The sequence below is a fragment of the Dryobates pubescens genome, chromosome 19 (assembly GCF_014839835.1).
Source record: "Dryobates pubescens isolate bDryPub1 chromosome 19, bDryPub1.pri, whole genome shotgun sequence".
Lineage (NCBI taxonomy): Eukaryota > Metazoa > Chordata > Aves > Piciformes > Picidae > Dryobates > Dryobates pubescens.
The window spans coordinates 7,693,238-7,711,308 of NC_071630.1; positions in this window are offsets into that span (position 1 = coordinate 7,693,238).

An 18,071-nucleotide genomic window follows, 5' to 3' on the forward strand; every position below is an offset into this window, starting at 1 on the left:
AAATATTTAATGCTGTTGAATCGAAACGAGAAAGATACTGCTTTAAAGTATTTCCACTTCTGTAACAGTTTTCCTTTTTACTCTATTTCCTATTTAGTCTATTTCCTTTTTACTCTATTTTAAAAAGAAAGAGTTAGCTCAATGGTTTGATAAGCAGAACATTTAATAGAAAACAGAAGTCTGTGTTTCAATAACTTTAAATTTGTTTATTTTTTTTAAAGAGGTTAAAGAGCAGCAAATTTTCTTTTAAGGAGTAATAATAAAGAGAGCAGACATAGATATGAAACAAAAATATATTCTTCCCTACCCCCTCCACCTAAAACCCCCCATAACTATTTTAGACTACATTTGTCAGTGTTTTAAAATAAGACATAATAAGAGTTAACAAAATGTTTACTCTGTAAATAGAATAGAATAGAATAAACCAGGTTGGAAGAGACCTTCAAGATCATCGTGTCCAACCTATCATCCAACACCACCTAATCAACTAAACCATGGCACCAAGCACCCTATCAAGTCTCCTCCTGAACGCCTCCAATGCTCACTAACAAGGGGCAAAGTCTGTCTTGGTTCCACCAAGTGGTCATTTAACCACCGAGTGGTTATTTAAATAATAAACATCCCAAATGAAGTTGCTTTTATGAACAGTTGTGAAGTCTTTTTCACCAGCAGTGAACAGTCTGAGCTCCAAGGTGGTCAGTTTTGCTGAAAGTCTATATTCCTTAAATTGCCAGCTGTACCACTAACTAAAATAAGAAGCAATGCTATCTCTAAAGGATAGAAAAGAGGAAGCAGAAAAGAGTAGAAAGCAGAGGCTGTTGGAAGTTATGAAAGCCTAATTGAATATTGAAGTGATTGATTTATTTTTTGCTGTGACCCATTAATCTATGATTTTTATCAGTTTACCCTGCTTTAAAATTAAACTGGCAGCACAGGTCTGAAAAGGAGTCATTGAAACTGGTAAAACTTTGACCTCACCAATCTCAAATGAGGACAACAAGTTACCTGCTTTTTAGAATCAACTGTGGAAATTCTGGAATGGACAGAATTTTCATACTAAAATGATTGTCTGGACAGAGGAACTCCATGTGTAAAAGCTTGTTTAAACTTTAAGGAATTTATCAGAATTCTGGCTGATCTGTGTGTTCTGGTAGCTGAAGATTAGCGCCCACAAGTAGCACAGATGTCTAAGTCCTTGAAACAGAAGACTACTTCATCTTACATTAAATTCATCCATAAACATGAATTCAGTAGAGGTAGACTTGAAGTCCAGAACAGAGCTGCCAAATAAGCCTGTGCTGTCTAGCATGCTGAGCAATAGGGATTGCACCATCTGAACATGGCTTGTGGTTTTGTACAAATCTCTGAGTTAACTCTGAGTTAACTTGGAACTTTCACACAAAAAGTTTAAGTGTTCTTAAAACTGAGAGGTCCCATGAACCTTAGTGAAACTTCATTCAGAGAAATAAATGGTGCCTACATTCATGTGTCTGAGCTGAATTTCCTTTAGTCTAATAAAATGTGAAAATCACATTGAGAAGGCTGCTCTCATTTGTTTTAATCTGGCAAATAGAAATCTCACTTCGAGGAAACCTCTCTCTCAGGGACTCAGTCACTTTGTTAAGATCAATGAGGACAAACAGCTAAACTCAATGAGGACAAACAGCTAAACTTACTTCTTCAGGAAACCAGCACACAAGTGGCTGGTGACTACAAGATCAGGAGCTGGGGAGCTAAACACTAGAACTCTCTTCATCTTAAGTGCTTCATTTTATAGTTTTTAAAAAGAATTAATAAACTTTGTAACTTTTTTTTTCCCCCTTTGGGAAGAGACCAAACCCCATCAGGACCCTGATAGCTTCGCCAGTATGTAACATCCAAAGGGCTTGGTACCCAAGCTGGCACAGGCAGCCTTGCAGCACAGGCTCCTGCCCGTTGGAGACTGCCTCCAGCCTGTGATTGATTTCAGAAGAGGGAACAGACACAGCAGCAGAGTATGGTCATGCCAAGGAAACTAAAACTGTCAGAGCAGCAGTTCTCACCTTTTTTCCCCCAGTTTTGCAACAGGCACCTCCCCACAGCACTATTCTGCCATTACTGCAGGAGAGAAACTCTGCCGGAGTCGCCAAGTCAAACAAAATGGCACTGGCTCACCTGCCCATCAAATGCCTCTGAGAAACAGAACTTTCACACCTGCACAGCAAGCACCACCACCAGCAGCTGTCCTTTAAGCTTCCAGAGTTGGCCTCTGCTTTTTTATCTCTCAGGAACGCTGCTCATACTACCCTCTCCTCAGCCTCTTGCACCCCATGGCAGCTGGAGGCTGTGAGGGCAGTTCCTGCCTTTGCAGCACCCTTCCCACCTCTGTGGCATTGTTCCTGCCACTACTACCACTGGTCAGGGGAGAGCAGTGGCCAGTGCCACTAAATGGCATGCCTGGCACGTCTACATCCCCAATAGTGAGGCAAGGACAAGAAGGAAAAGGCTGTAAGGATTTAGGGGATGGAAGGATATAATATTATTATTATTAAGCCTCCTGGGAGCAGTGTTCTGCAGGAAAGGCAGAGTGTGGAACAGGGACAGCTTTTGTCTCTCAGACCTCTTCCATTCTGGTCAGCCTGTTACCTCATTCTGTGGGAAAAGACAGCTAGAGCAAGGGGCACGTACCGAGCTGACATGGATTACTTTGGCTTTTTTCTCTCCTTTGGCTTTTATCTTTCTTTGGAGGAAAGAATTTTTAATTTAGGAAAATTATTACATACTTAAGATTTCTGTGGTACTTCAGAACAGGAAAGGAGAAAACATCCAGTCCACGTATAAGTATTTTCAAAAGAAAATACTTTCTTTTGTCCCTCAGAACAGACTGAAGCAAGAGCCCACTTTTAGGAGCTGCTTGATAAAACTTTTGTCCTGTTTTGTCTCTCACTCTTCTCTCATCCTCAAAATCAGAGAGAAACAACCAAGCTGGAAACCTTTTAACTTATGTAATTGAAACTTGCTGAAGCCAAAACCAAGTAGAAGTAGCTTCTTGGAGAGAACAATGTTTGAAAAGTTTAATGATAGGTGACTATTTCTTCCCCTGAAGTAGTTTTCATGCTGCTGAAAGATCTAGCAGCAATGACAAGCGACCAATTCTTTTAAAGGCTTAAAACCATTACTTGAATCCGTGAGGAAAAGAGTTGAGGGAAGGATAAATAGAGAAGCTAGAGGCAAACCAGCAGTCGTTAGCATTAAAGTACAGATCATTTGAGGAGACTGTAACTACTTGGCCTCTGAGTGAATCTTAAAAGGATATCTAGGGCATTGGTCCTAGTTTTATATTTGCCCATTAGACATAAGTTCAATAGACTGTGAAGAAAGGAAGCAGAGAGGCTGCCCAGCTGCTTTTTCTATTGGAACAGCAACAGTGGTTATAAAAGATCAGTAGAGATTTGGGTGGAAACATGGAATTTGTGAAACTAGAAGAATTTCAAACCTTGAGTGAAGTAAATGGTTCTTATGAAATATGGCAGTGCAGGAAATTTTATAAAATGAGGGTTTGATCAGGCAATGTGCAGCTTAAGAATGAAGAAATGAATGCCCAGACCACTTCTTGACTGCTACTCAGTACACAGAGGACCAGAAGGTAGACAGCTACTCTGAGTTAAGTTAGTGTTCAGACAACAATGAAATCCATTTACCATCACTCTGCAAATATGCAGCTTTGGGGGTTCACACTGTCCTGTCCTTTCATATTTATACCGCCTGCATTTGAATAGCTTGGAATCATAGACAGGGGCTCAATGTAGAGCCATAAGAAGGGGCTCAGTTTCACAGGCAGACTTTTCCTGAAAATTAGCAGGGCTTAAGCAACACTAATAGACAGGTAATTGTGTAGTTACACTGAAATCAGCTAATTAAAGTGATGCCAAATGGGAAATATCCACTGTTCTGTTTTGGCAAGCAACACAGAAAATATTACCCACTGCTTGTATGTATCCCTGAGCCATTTATATCTCTAATTCCAGACCTTTTCTCTGTTTGAATTAAGCATTAAAATCTCTTCTCAAAACAGTGTTAACAGGGAAAAGGCAAAGAAGAAAGCTTAATTTTGAGATGAAATTGCAGTCTGAGGCTGAAATTACAGTCTGGAAAGTGGTATCCTCCAGTCCTGACCAAGTTTGATCTTTACAGTTCTTCAGCACATACTTGCTTAAAGCAAAGCCAAAGGTTTGGATTTTTTCTCCAAATAGTGAAATTGAAAATCAAATCAGAATAAATTAATATTTAATTGATTTTTATGGTGCTAGCCTTCTGAAACAGGTCTGAAGGAGTAAATGGGATTCTGTCTCATCTTCAGACACAGTACCAAACATTTGCTGAATCAGAGATACACAATTTGTTGAGGATTACTGAAGATGCAAAATGAAAATAAAATAAATAAAAACAATTCCAATCCTTTTGCTACTTGGAGAACATTTGGGACAAGCGTGGTGCATCCTGCTTTCATAGAACAACAAATGTTTTGGCTGGACAACAGTCTCTGAGCTCACAATCACCGGTGTGAAGAAAAGAGAATAGATGAGAAAGCAAAAAAAAGTAAAGAAATCTATTTAGTAAGGTAGAAGTTACAGAGGTAATGCTGAAAGAATATTGCAAATACATTTTCTCAAACTTTTTAAAGGTAGCCAGACAAGCCATTAGTAAAACTAATGTAAGGCATAATCCTACAATAGCAAAAATGACTACATGGCTTAATGCATCCTTTCCATTTTTCTGTCTCCCACAATTCTTTTGATAATCTTCTCATTGTGTAACCATCACAAGAAGCATCACCAGAAGTAATGCTTAGCTATTCTCAGACCACTTTTAAATTATTCACAGCAGCTATGTTTCCATTTCTCTGACTCATTCTTTCAGAAATAACAGGAAGTAGAAAACATGGAAATGGAAGAGTTATGACATTACATTTTTAGAAAAACAGAAAGCTAAAAATTATCCAATCTATTATTTCTTTTCTCAGCCATTCAGGAAACATTGTCATCAACACTGACCCAATGAAGCACTAAAAAAAAACCCTCCTAACACCAGAATTTGCTGAGTGCTGGACAAATACATAGAGTTTTTTCTTCCACTCTTTTACAGGAAAAAAGAAACAAGTAAAGATGAAGGTTTGCTAGGAAAGAAACAAGGGAGTTTTTTTTAATTATTAGTTTATTTAATTTTAGATTTTAATTATTTTCATTTATATTTTATTTATTCTATTTTTATATTAACCAACAGCTACAGAAAGAGTAGCTCCAAAAGGAGAATCTTGTCAGACACCTTTTAGTGCACCTCGCACAAGAACGCTTTTAAATATCATATTCCTCCTACCCTCTCCAAATACTTGAGTACTACTTTCTACTTAAAAAAATCCCAAACAATAAAAACAGTTATCAAAAAAGGGATAGAATAGAATAGAATAGAATTAACCAGGTTGGAAGAGACCTTTGAGATCATTGTGTCCAACCTATCATCCAACACTACCCGATAATGTCAATTCATGCCCTTTCCCTGCCCTCCCCACCCCCCCCCACCCCCCCTTCCCAGAGATTTCCACCAATTTACAAAGGTCAGTTTCATTTTCATTTATGAAAAGTCTTGAGAAAGAGTTCCAGGAAAAGAACAGAATTGAGGGCTGCACCCCAAAAGCCTGCATATCAGCTCTTGTTACCATCTAGAAACTGGGTAAGTTTAAAAAGAGAAGTTCTCCATAATATATTTCACTGTCCTTAATATTTTTAATGTTTTGGTTAGTATTTTAAAACAAGACTGTAGCAAATAAGTAGCAAACATGTTTCTAGAAGGTATAAGAGAGGGAGCAAAGAGGACAAGGGGCTGGGGACTTCTACAACCACAATTTTTCTCTGTTGAAAGAACTCCTCCAAAGATTTTGTAAACTGGCTTCAGGGCTGCTCCCCCTTACAGATACGTAGGAAAAATACAGTGAGAAAAAGCTTCTAAAAGGATGATCTGGCTCAAGATCTCCATAGTAATAAGGTATTGGACAGAATGTCTTACACAATCTTCCACAAGCAATTCAAAATGACTTGGAAACAAGCCAGCTGGACTGCAAGCTGGCTGAAGAGCTGCAAACAAATGGTGATGTTACACAGTAATGTATCAAGTTGTCCCTTCAGACACCAGAAAGAGCAGTGTTCTGTCAGGTCTTATTTAAAGCATTGCTCTGCTCTGGAAAGTGACAAGATAAAATGGCACCTTCTTTCTCAACAAATCTGAACTGTACATGTATGCAGTCGTATCTAATTAGTGACAAAAGTTTATTCTTACTCCTACAGAGCCGAAATAGTTGAGATTTAACTGAAGGGTATTCCTGCCAGTACATCATTGAAATAGCTTGGTAGGCTCCAGACAGTTACAGCTGTACAATAGGAATTACAGAGGTGGCACTAGAGGCTTAATATAGCAAATGGACTCTTTGTTACCAGTAGTAATGTTTGAAGTAAGGAAAAAACAACAGCAACAAACAAAACCCAAAATAATAGAGAAAAAACCCCAAACTAATGCCTGTCTGATAGGCAAAGTTTTCCAGGCTGAAAGCCAGATTCCTCTTCTTCAGTGACAAATACATTCAGTGAATACTCATCAAGGTGGCAAAGCCAGGGGTCCCTGCAATACTAAAATTACCAAGAAGCTTTTCACAGTGAACTGGAATAGCAAACTCATTTGTGATTTAAAAATGACAAGCTTTTGTAGCTCATCACCAGGACTAATGAACAAATGCAAAGTGATGACCTAAAAAAGGAAAGTTGATAAACCTTGACAAATTTAATACATAGTAGATAAAATTGGCCTTTAAGTATCATTCTAGAATTTCAGTAATTCTACCCTTGAATCCTCTTAAAATGCACATAACATTCCATTTTTTAAAAACTATACCTCAGTTACTTTAACCTTAATTATCTTAAGTGATAAATCAGAATATACATTGTGATGGGGGACTCGTTTTCTTAGCCACAATGCTAGTGAATGCCTTGAAATTCAAATTCAGCAGGTGGTATTGATCTATCTTAAAATAAACTAAGCTAAATAATAAAATAGTCTAAGCTAAACACATACAATATATTACAACATTAAAGGCTGCAGAGTACCACGTATAATGGATTTTTTGTGGTTCAAGAGTAAGCGTCAAGTATTGACTGCTGATAATAGAATCTAGCTCAAATTAAGTATGGACTGGAGTCTCAGCAGACTCCAGATGCTAAAATACTGTGAATTTCCAAAAAGCAAACAGGAAACTTCCTTACAAAAGAATGAAATATAAAAGAGAAGAAATAAAGAGGTAGACAGTACTTTCTGCTAGACTTTGACTTATTAGTGAGAATGTATCAGTCACTATATCAAAGACTTAAACACCCAAATCTGGAGGGTTCACTTCATTTAAGAATACTATTTCTAGCAAGTACCCAGAAATCAAGAATGCAGCCTACATTATTTTTCCCTTCATGCTGCCATACTTACTACTGCAGGGGGCCACACATAATCCTTTGCAAGGTCTGCCTGCTATCAAGACTTGCTTAATGTTCACCTTTTGAGAGAGAGGCACATTTACCAGAAGGCAACCTTACAGACAACTTCTATCCTATAGCCAATAGTAAGAAATCTTGAATTCTCTCCTTAATTTCCCCTTATATTCCCTAAATGTGGAACAACCTTTTTCTGCAGTCATGAAGAACTCAAAATAAAGATACCCTTGAAAACAAGCATCCTCTACATATATAAAACCTTATTGATGTAACTGAGTTGCACCCAGTGTCACAGGATATTTTTGTTTATAAAGTACCATCACATTTCATCACACACACACAAACTTCTGGATACAAACATTATTGTTTCTTGCAGAAATAAAGTTCTGTTAACTCACACCATTTCCCACACATTACAGCATGTCCATATTGCTCCAAACTTCAGAATTCATTCAAGTTTTCATTCTGATCTGGAAAATGAGACTCAGACCTAAAGGCTGCTATCATGATGGATTATAAAAAGAGGCTCAACAGCACTATCAGCACAATATCATTAAAGATTATTTTTCCCAGCAGACCTTTATTTTCTCTCATTCTTATACCAATCCTCAATATGACTACTACACACTTTTAAAGTTACAACTCTTCTTAGAATAGCTGTAGGCCTAAATTATGCGCTTTACTTAACATGCTTACTTCTATTACTTCAAAATTGCCCCTAAAAGCAAGGTTTTCTTTCACAAATCCAAAAGACTCTGACAACTTACTCCAAGGAGCACCAGTTTTCTCGATTATAACTGAAGACCAATAAACCTCACCTTATTCCCTCATTGTTGCTTATCAGTGCCTGTGACGAGAACCACATGGTATAAAAACAGGTTGTTGTCACTAAAAGTCAGTAAATGTGACTAAACAAACAGATACAGTGGCTAAAGGAACTGCAGTTTTGGTAACTACTTGTCAAGTGAAATCACAATTTGGAAGACCTCATACCGATGTTTTAAATATCTCTACAAATAGGTACTTCTATTGCCTAATTTTTCTCATTGTTAGGGACTTTTTTCCCCTAATGTCTGATTTAAATGTTTCCTTTTATGCAGTAATTTCACGCTATTGCTCCTTATTATGCCATTTTCAGCCACTGTCAATAACACTACAGGGATTCTTGCTGCTCAATTATTTGTAGACATTTATGTCCCTATCATAGTCCCCCTTTGACTCCTTTTCTCCTGGTTGTGCATATCAAAGTGCGGTTCTGTCTGCAAAGTGTAAAGTGTACATAATGGGATATGGTATTTATCATCCATCATTTGCCTTTGTACCAAAATGATACAAAATTTGCATGTCAAAAGCCTTTCTCCTACTTCTCCAACTGCTAGAGCAGCAAACTCAGTCTGGGATTCGAAAGTCAAGCTGTGTTCCTTCTGCTTCATACATCATCCTTGTAATAAAAGTTCTACAGTGAAACCCAGCTGCAATTCTGCTGATGACGCATGCGACAAAATATATACCAGCTCATAGTACCATTGGCTCAAGAGTCATAACAGAAGTGAAACTAGATGCCACTCAAGTGATTGTGAGTGACTTGAATTAATCACCTGGGACAGAATGACGTCAGTAGCTTGCGCCCAGTATCAGGCAGAAGTTTTTCATTTAGATGAAATTTCTGGAGCTTGGTGTTGTGTACAAAATATTATCATTCTAAAATGCAGAGTATCTACTCTGAAAACATTTTCATAGGTTTAGTGATTCATGTTTTGCTATCTTCTATTGAACTGTTTTCCATAAGTCCTAAACTGTCATTAAATGTAGTTTCTTCTCTATTGTGAACTCTCACTGTGAGATTCAGACAAAGTTCTTCTAACATGCAAGGCAAAAAAGAAAATGAAAAGCTAATTGTAACTGAGCAACAGCCTCTTTAACCCATTTGAGAGCTATCCAGAATTAAATCCCACAGTATAGGACACAGGTCTTTCCATAAACTTTCTTCCAGAATGAAAGTTGCCAGCAGCTATGCGCAGCTAGTGTTAAACCCACAGCAAAATTATATTGCTCTTCTGCAAGTCTTGGGGGGCACTGTGTTGCCTCCCAAATTTTCCCTTGCATGTCAGTGTATCGAAGAATTTGATCTCCTGTCCATCCAGTGAGAAACATTCCTGAATACACAGCAGGGACTTGATGGGGTGCTTGGTGCCATGGTTTAGTTGTTTAGGTGGGTTGGATTGGTTGATGGGTTGGATGCAATGATCTCGAAGGTTTCTTCCAACCTGGTCTGGTCTATTCTATTCTATTCTATTCTATTCTATTCTATTCTATTCTATTCTATGTGACTGTCCACTCCTTGCTAAATATATCAGAAGATGAGTACAGACCATATGCTTCTTGCAGTGAAAACTCCATGTCTTCCTTGACTTCTTGCCACTGTAAACTTAGATTCACCTTTTCACAGCAGCCCAGAAAACAAAGTCATAACCTTTGTAGAGCTACTACCCTGACAAGAGCTCTCTTGGCAAATAAGCAGGCTTAAAATAGTTGTATGTAACAGTGTGTCCCCTGCAGGGCATTTTTCATGTGTTTGCCATGAATTAAAGCATAAGCTCAGCACGTATGCCTGATGTTGGTAGTGTTGTTAGTTACAGAGTCGCCAAGTTCATCAGGCAGGATTTGCCCTCAGTGAAGCCATAATGTAATTCTTTGTTACATCACACCATGCTCAGACAGGCAGGTCATTTGAAACAGTACTACTAGCTTCAAAATGAAGGCATGGAAACCTTTCCTAAAGCTATCTGCTCAGATTATTGCTTTTTAAATATATTTAATAAAAACTCTTAGTTAATGGAGACTGTAAATGCACTAGTGAGCTACTCTCTATTTGTGGTATTTTAAATTTGATCGAAAACAATTAGCAGACAAGAGAGATGCCTGTGAGCATTCATTAAAATGAGGCTTGTGGATTGTGACTGCTGAATTTCGCTGTGCATCTGGAGCTGTTTACACTGATGACACAGTTTTCCATCACAATAAAAAAGGGACTGCTCTCTATAAAGGTTATGCTGGGGAAAAAAAAAGGAAAGAGTATTAATTTTTTTTCCAAAACTCCCCATTGAAAAAGCAGCAGCTTGTTACCCACGGGGAATTTCTATAGTGGATGACTATGGCTCATGGACAATTTAATTTGTTGTTTAGTTCAACAGCTTGTAAATCCCTCTCCTATAAATAATATGCAGTTGTAAAAGCTAATGAGATGATTGACCCTAAAGGTCAGACTGGCAGAATCCTCTATTGTTTGCTTAAGGATATAATTTTCATGTCATCTAAGTGAAAACTGACATTCAGGCATAGTGCAATGAGAAATTAAACAAAAGAACAATAGCATAGTTCTGTCGGTAATGCAATATGATCTTTGAGAAAAGGAATTGTTTGAATGGAAGTGCTACCAAGACAGCTGAAGAACATGTAGCTCTCATATGGACTTTAGGAAGAAAAGAACACACTGAAAAACTTGAGCATCTCCCCTGTGAAGACAGACTGAGAAACCTGGGACTGTTTAGTCTTGAGAAGGCTGAGAGGGGATCAATCAATGTCTATAAATATCTGAGGGGTGGGTGTCAAGTGGAGAGAATAGAATAGAATAGAATAGAATAGACCAGACCAGATCAGACCAGACCAGGTTGGAAGAAACCTTCAAGATCATCACATCCAACCTATCACCCAACCCACCTAATCAACCATGCAACCAAGCACCCCATCAAGTCTCCTCCTGAACACCTCCAGTGATGGTGACTCCACCACCTCCCCGGGCAGCCCATTCCAATGGGCAATCACCCTCTCTGTGTAGAACTTCTTCCTAACATCCAGCCTAAAGGGACAATCTCTTTTCTTTGGTGCACAGTGATAAGACAAGGAACAATGGATACAAAGTTGAGGACATGAGGAGGAACTTCTTTAGAGTGAGGGTGACAGAGCACTGGAATAGACTGCCCAGATGTACTCCTTTGCAGACTACCCTGGGTGATCCTACTTTTGATGGGGTGGGGGGTGAGGGAGATGGGGGGTGGAGGGTGTCAGACTCGATCTCTGGAGGTCCCTTCCAACTTCTAAGATTCTGTGATATTCAATGAACAAGTACAGTATGAAAAGCAAGCATGTCCTGAACTTGAGCATTCAGTTTTATTTGTTGCAAAAACTAAGCTCTGATTCCAAACTCATCTCAAAGTGAGGTGAGAGGGGTAGTGTGGTTTTATAAAGCTTTTGCTTGGTTTGTGTTGGAAATTTGTGTAGCCTTCAATTTTAATGCTAAATGGGTAGAAGAATCTTAAGCAAGGTTTAAAGCCAATGCACTAAAGGACAAATAACAAGGACAAAAGTCCTAACTTAAAAGTGGTTAATATAGTTAAAAAAAAAAAAAAGATAAAAATCTTTCAACTTGCTTGACTCAGTCTGTGTACCCAGTAGTCTGACAAAAGCAATCAAATATGAGACTGCTGTGTTACCTTATGCATTCTTGGTATATACCTCAGGAAATGTACTCATATTTTACTTTCTTCTGCACTCCAAATGAAACTCATGCAGAAGAACTCCTTATTACTCTAACATTGTTCAGCTTCTGCTAGCTGTACATCATCTCCAGCATTGCTTGTGTGATTTCAGCCACAGACAACTCGACAATGGGAGTTGCGAAGAGTCAGATAGGAATACTAACAAAGTTTGATCTTGGAACAAGATCAAGATCCCTCTTTGACTTAGCAATAGGAGCTGTCAAAAACTCTAGACATACAATAACGTGTTAGTAAAAATAACTGCTCAGAGATGTCTGGAATTAAACTTCTTTGCTCAGACCCATCATTATTTCTTATGCAGTTTAGTTGCCATTTACATGTAGGGAATATTTTGGGCTTTTGTGTCTCAAATCATGAATTACTTGATTGATGTCTAGCTATACACCCAAAAGTGAAATATTTAACAAATACAGGAAAGAGCATGCATTACTCATCCAACTTAATCCAGTAAGACTAAATAATGTAAATGAAGTGTGCAATACATTGTAATTTCCAACACATTAATTTGGGATAATCATGGTGATTACATAACCAGCTATCTGATCAAGACACACATGAACAGAGCCATAATAATACCTCAGATACATCAAACATATTGACAGATATCTCACTACCTTTGTAAACCTCTGATATCTAAGGAAAGCATCTCCACAGGAAACACTGTTAGCATTCATATGTTGTGCTTATCAGAATATTAGTTCTATAAAAAGCTTAAGATAATAGACCACTTGGCAAGAGCAGACTGATATAACACAAGGTAATTCTGTGCATTAGTCCAGCTTCTCAGCACACATCTGAAAATCCAAAGTACCTGAAAAGGGCAGTCTCTGCCTTCTGGTTCATAGAAAATGTAACTTATATGAACACAAAGACTAAAATTAGCACTAATACTCACAAATCAATCTGAAGAAAATTATAGGCTGCACATAGGTAGATGATACCTCATTTTTATATGTATGCATATTCAAGATTTAATGAGAGCTATGCATTCTGCATGGCCCATTTACCTCTTTAAAGGTTCAACAATAGGATATTCAGGAATTCCAAGGTCTCCATGGCAATGCTGTGGATTCTGTTCTCTTCACAGAAAAAGTGGTGACCATATTTTTATTCCAATTGGTACTGGCTATCGTGGAGTGTAGTCAAAGCTCAACCCTTTATGACATCTTCATATTCCATTATATTTTCCCCCTCTTCTTAGAGGGGAAGTTGAGAGGTCATATTAACTGAGAGACAAAGTAAGGATTGATTGCTTGAGAAAAGAGTAAGGATTTCAACAGTTTTCAGAAAAAAGGTGGTTATACTCTTGTGTTTCTAATGAAAAATTATGTAATTATATTTGAATATTTAATTTTCAAAGGTCATTAAATTTTGTTGGTTGTTTTCGTTTTTTTTTTAAACTCTGGAATCTTCCACTGATAGACAAGCTGTATCAGCAAGAATGAGTCATCATCTGCTTGATATCCCCTTCTTAAGCCATTTTACAGCAGTTTCATATGGCAATACTTGTAGACAGGAGTATATAAACAGCAGAACAATAGAAATTTCACTCATGACAACTGTAGGAATGTATTTTTCTTGTGTGACTGCAAGTCAGAACAAGATGGGGGTCATATGCCAGCTTTGTGAGCACATTAATAGTACATAGAAGAATTAATCTAATAGGTTGAGCATATTTTAGTCACACCATTCCTGCCAACTGGAGGCCCTCCTTTGGCTTGCAAAAACTTGGTCAAAGGGACAATTTTAGATGTTGATGTGCAACATAGTTGTGTGGGGTGGTTTTAGGCTATGCCTTTAAAATTTATTTACAGAATTTGAGCAGAACAGCTTCATTTGCTTCTGAGTTCGTCTGGCAAAGTTAATGCTGGGGGGAAACTTCAACCCACCATGCTGTGCAAACAGTGCGAGCTATCCATAGAGCTCTTCTTTGCTTTCTTCTGAAGAAAAAGTGTCTACCAGCTAAGTCATACTGGCTCTGGTCATTTAGGAGCAAAAGCTGCCCTGCCATTAGGACTTCTTAGAGTACAAACTGTCAATTGCTTGTTCCCTGCTGTAGAATGCATATGATCATGCAGGTCAGAGTGTGGGTTTTGAGATCAGAATTGAGTAGTGAGAAACATAAAAGAACACAATAAAGGCATTTAAGGCTTGAGTATGGTGTATCAATGAGAAAGTAAGTGTCTGTGTCTAAAATAATTTTACTTTATTCATAGGCTGGCAATGTGGGGTAATTCTCTGTCTGAAAGAATTGCACAAAGGATTTTATTGGACTAATAGGAGCCCCTGGTGAACAGACCTAATTACTAAACTACCCTGGAAACATCAGCACAGTTCCAGGTGATTGATAACTTTTGTTATTGCCAAAACAGAGAACAGGGAGAAGGAAATATTTAGATAAGAAATACTGGGGAAATGTCGTACCTTTAAAGTACGTTTTTCTTTTATGAAACTATTACTATCTCATCCTTTTATCCATAATCATCATAAAAGCAAAACAAAAGTCATTTGCAGACATTCTCTTCAGGCCCACTGTTTCCTTAAAACACTGAAGAAAAAAAATGCCTGGCACCTCTTATCATATGGGGCAAATAAAATAGCAAACAAGATGAAAGCAAAATTGCTAAGGAAGATAGTTACACAGATGTTACTGAGGATCCATGTCCATATGTGATCATGACTAATAGAAATCAAGAAGCAGGAAACTGGTCAGACCCAGACTGGTTTCAGCTGGCTCTGGATAATGGCTCACATTGTTGCAGATTCACACTGGTGTGAGAAATCGTTCAGATTCTGGATGGGTAGTTTATGGAATGTCATTACATAAAGCCTTCTGGATCATAATGGGTACAAAAAAGCTTGTCTGTCTAGAAAGCCACCCTGTTTGTTTAGCTGACAGCCTGACGCGTTATGCTGTAACAAACAGGAGGAGTAACAGGGTTGTCAAGCACATTGCATTGCTTGGATTTGAATGAGAAATCTGCAAACCTTCCTCCAGTTTTACAAAGAACATGTTATTTTGTTTCACAATATGCACACTTCCATTTCATTTTCCAAGATAAGGACCCCCCCTCCCATATTTCTTCCTTGCAAACCAGCTGAGAACAAATGACAGTGGCCATTTGCCCAAGATCTCCACATGTCAAAGTCACTCACTCAGAAGAGTAGTGCCTTGCTGTGTGTGCCAATCAACTTCAGAGCATACGCTCAGCAGTGCCAAACTACCCAAGGATACACCACACCCGCAGTGCAGGGCAAAGCTAAACATCACTGATGTTTAGAATCCTCTCCTCTAGTCCCAGCTCCCTCAGGAACACGAACAACTAACCTATAATAAAGTACATTTATTCCCTGTCTTGGGGACAGCACATTCCAAATTCAGGGCATGCTCAAATCACTACTTATCTCTATCTGCTTAGATCTAGAAATACAAACATGTCATTGAAATGTAAAATCTCCAGGCATGGGAACAGCAGCTTGTGCCACATGATCTCCACTGAGATTACTGTAGAGTGAATAAAAGCCAAATTCAAACCAACGTCAGAAAGAAATAATTTTTAAAAGCGCAACCTTCATCTTCATTTCATCTCACTGATGTGATGCAGAAAAGGCCTTTCATGAAGGAGGGATGACTCTGAAATTTTTGAAGGTTCGTTTCAAAAGCTTTTTGAATGATTATCCAAAGCAGCCTTTTGGTACGAAAAGCAGGTCGGAGTAATTTTTTCATCTTTCCTGACTACCATCCCTCTTTGGGCTACTTAGAAATGCCTTTCCCACATCAGTACTTCCATTCCATTCACAGGTATGTCACTGAAGTGCAGACACATGCAAATTATTAATTTACAGGCCAAAAGAGATTCAGGATTTTGAACTCAGCAACTCTAGATTGGTTCCTTTTAAAACATTACTAAGGAATGCGGCAGCTCAGTCATCTGAATGCTGATAAATCATTAATCAATCACTTGGTCACAGTGATATTAAACTGAATGAAATGTTCTTGTTCACTTAGCAGAACCTGAAGAACATCACAGCTGCGTTAAGAGATTGTAATCAAGTAACAGAAACATGAAATCTGGTATTTTTCATTACACTTTCTTCAGTAAAAGTGGATTCTGGTAACTTTTCCAAGCTACTATAGAGTCTGCTTTAATACAAATAGGAAAAAAGGGTCTCCTGGCCTTACAGAACAGGCATAGGTTTTGGGTTAAGGTTCCTGCTTTATTAATTTTTTTTTTTGTGTGGCCCTACATAAGTCCTTTAGTGTCTCAGTTTCAATTCCTTAATTTGTGCAAGGTGCTTTATAGCATGTTAGTACAACATCGAGGTGATGTGCAGGTAACTGCTAAGAAAAAGCAAGCCATTCAGCTACTACAGTAATGGAAACTAAGAATGCACATTAGAGAGACAAGTGTATATAACTCCCCTTGGACTCTTGATGGAATCAATCTCTCAAGATTCTTAGTGTCTTGAAATCCTAGAGTCTCTAAAGTCTGGCTATTAATTAAACTATTAATGTCGTCTTTCTCTGCTCCACTATGGACACAAATAACCAGGATAATGCTTTAGGAACCTTCTGTGAATAACAGCAGGGTTTGTTTTTTTAAAACCTCCATTACAACTTTTTCTCACACCAGTCCAGTATCATTCACACTTCCGCCCCCCCCCCCCCACCCCTTCCCTACCTTTCCACTAACCTCAGCAATATAAGGGCAAATTGTTCACATTGTTTCTTTCTTGATGAGATAAACTAGATAACTTTTAAGATGTAGTACTCATACTTCATTTTTTTCCCCCAGAACCTATCAGTTAAAATTAGTTTGTCTTCTGTTCTTTTCACACAGATGTCCATAAACACAGGACCAGTTCCTGAAAATGATGCTCACCCTTGACTCTTCCTTCTCAGAAAACAGATCTGAGGTGGGAGAGGAGAGAGAATTGGTAGGAAAGCTGATTTTTTTGTTTCTGGCCACCACCTTGCATTGAATAAAAACTTGGCATGTAACACAGGAACATCAGCAGCAAAGCACACAGACATGTCAGGAATATTTTTTGAGAGAATAGCACATAAAATTGGAGAAGCACAGAGTAAAGGGTAATGAGAAATTGACCATTGTTCTAAAATATCTGCTTGGTAACTATATAAATCCTCTTTATTGATCTATGTATTACAATGACAATTCCTACTCAAAAATTCAAGTTATTTATAGAATCAAATAATTTCCTTCAGCTTATTGCAAATTTTTACAACACTAGATCTGAAAGTCCTTCTTTCTAAACACTCAAGAGGAATTAATCTTGCAGGAGGCTAGATATTTTATTTCTGATCTTTGCCTTTTGTGGGTTTTATTCCAGTTTCTTTCTTTACTCACACTTAGTAATATGTTCAGTATTACTGTGAGAGAGCCAAAAAGTCATCCTCTGGTCCCCTGATGAGACAGAATGACACTTTCTGATAAACCTCAACTCATTTATGCTACCTGTAAGTGGATAGTCAAGGAATGCATCCAAGGCTCAGTATTCTCAGTATCTTCATATACAATTCTTCTTCATACAGCTGGTTTTCATGGAGAGATATTTCAGACCCTCAGGGGAAAGGAAACCACTACAATTTTTGGACTTATTTAGAACTTGCACTGACAGGGAAACAGACCTCCAGATATATCTCAGAATCTTTCCGTATCAATCTCCACACTGAATTAACATGCAGTCTTAGATTTCTTACTGAATTGATTCTTACTTTGTTTTTTAGACACCTGGGTAAAAAATAGCCCGATATAGCCAGCTGATCAAGAAATTTTGGGGGAGTCTGGTGGTTTGTTGTGTTGGGAGTTTTCTGGTGCTTTGTGGTTTGTTTTTGTTTGGTTGTCTAACATGCAGAAAAAATATGTTGAAGTCGTTCTGTGGCTTAAATCAATGAATCTCTCATGGACTTCAGCTGAGCATACTCAGCTGGTTTTTGCCAGCATTCACACCAGGGTTTTAACCACTTCTATTATGAAGATTC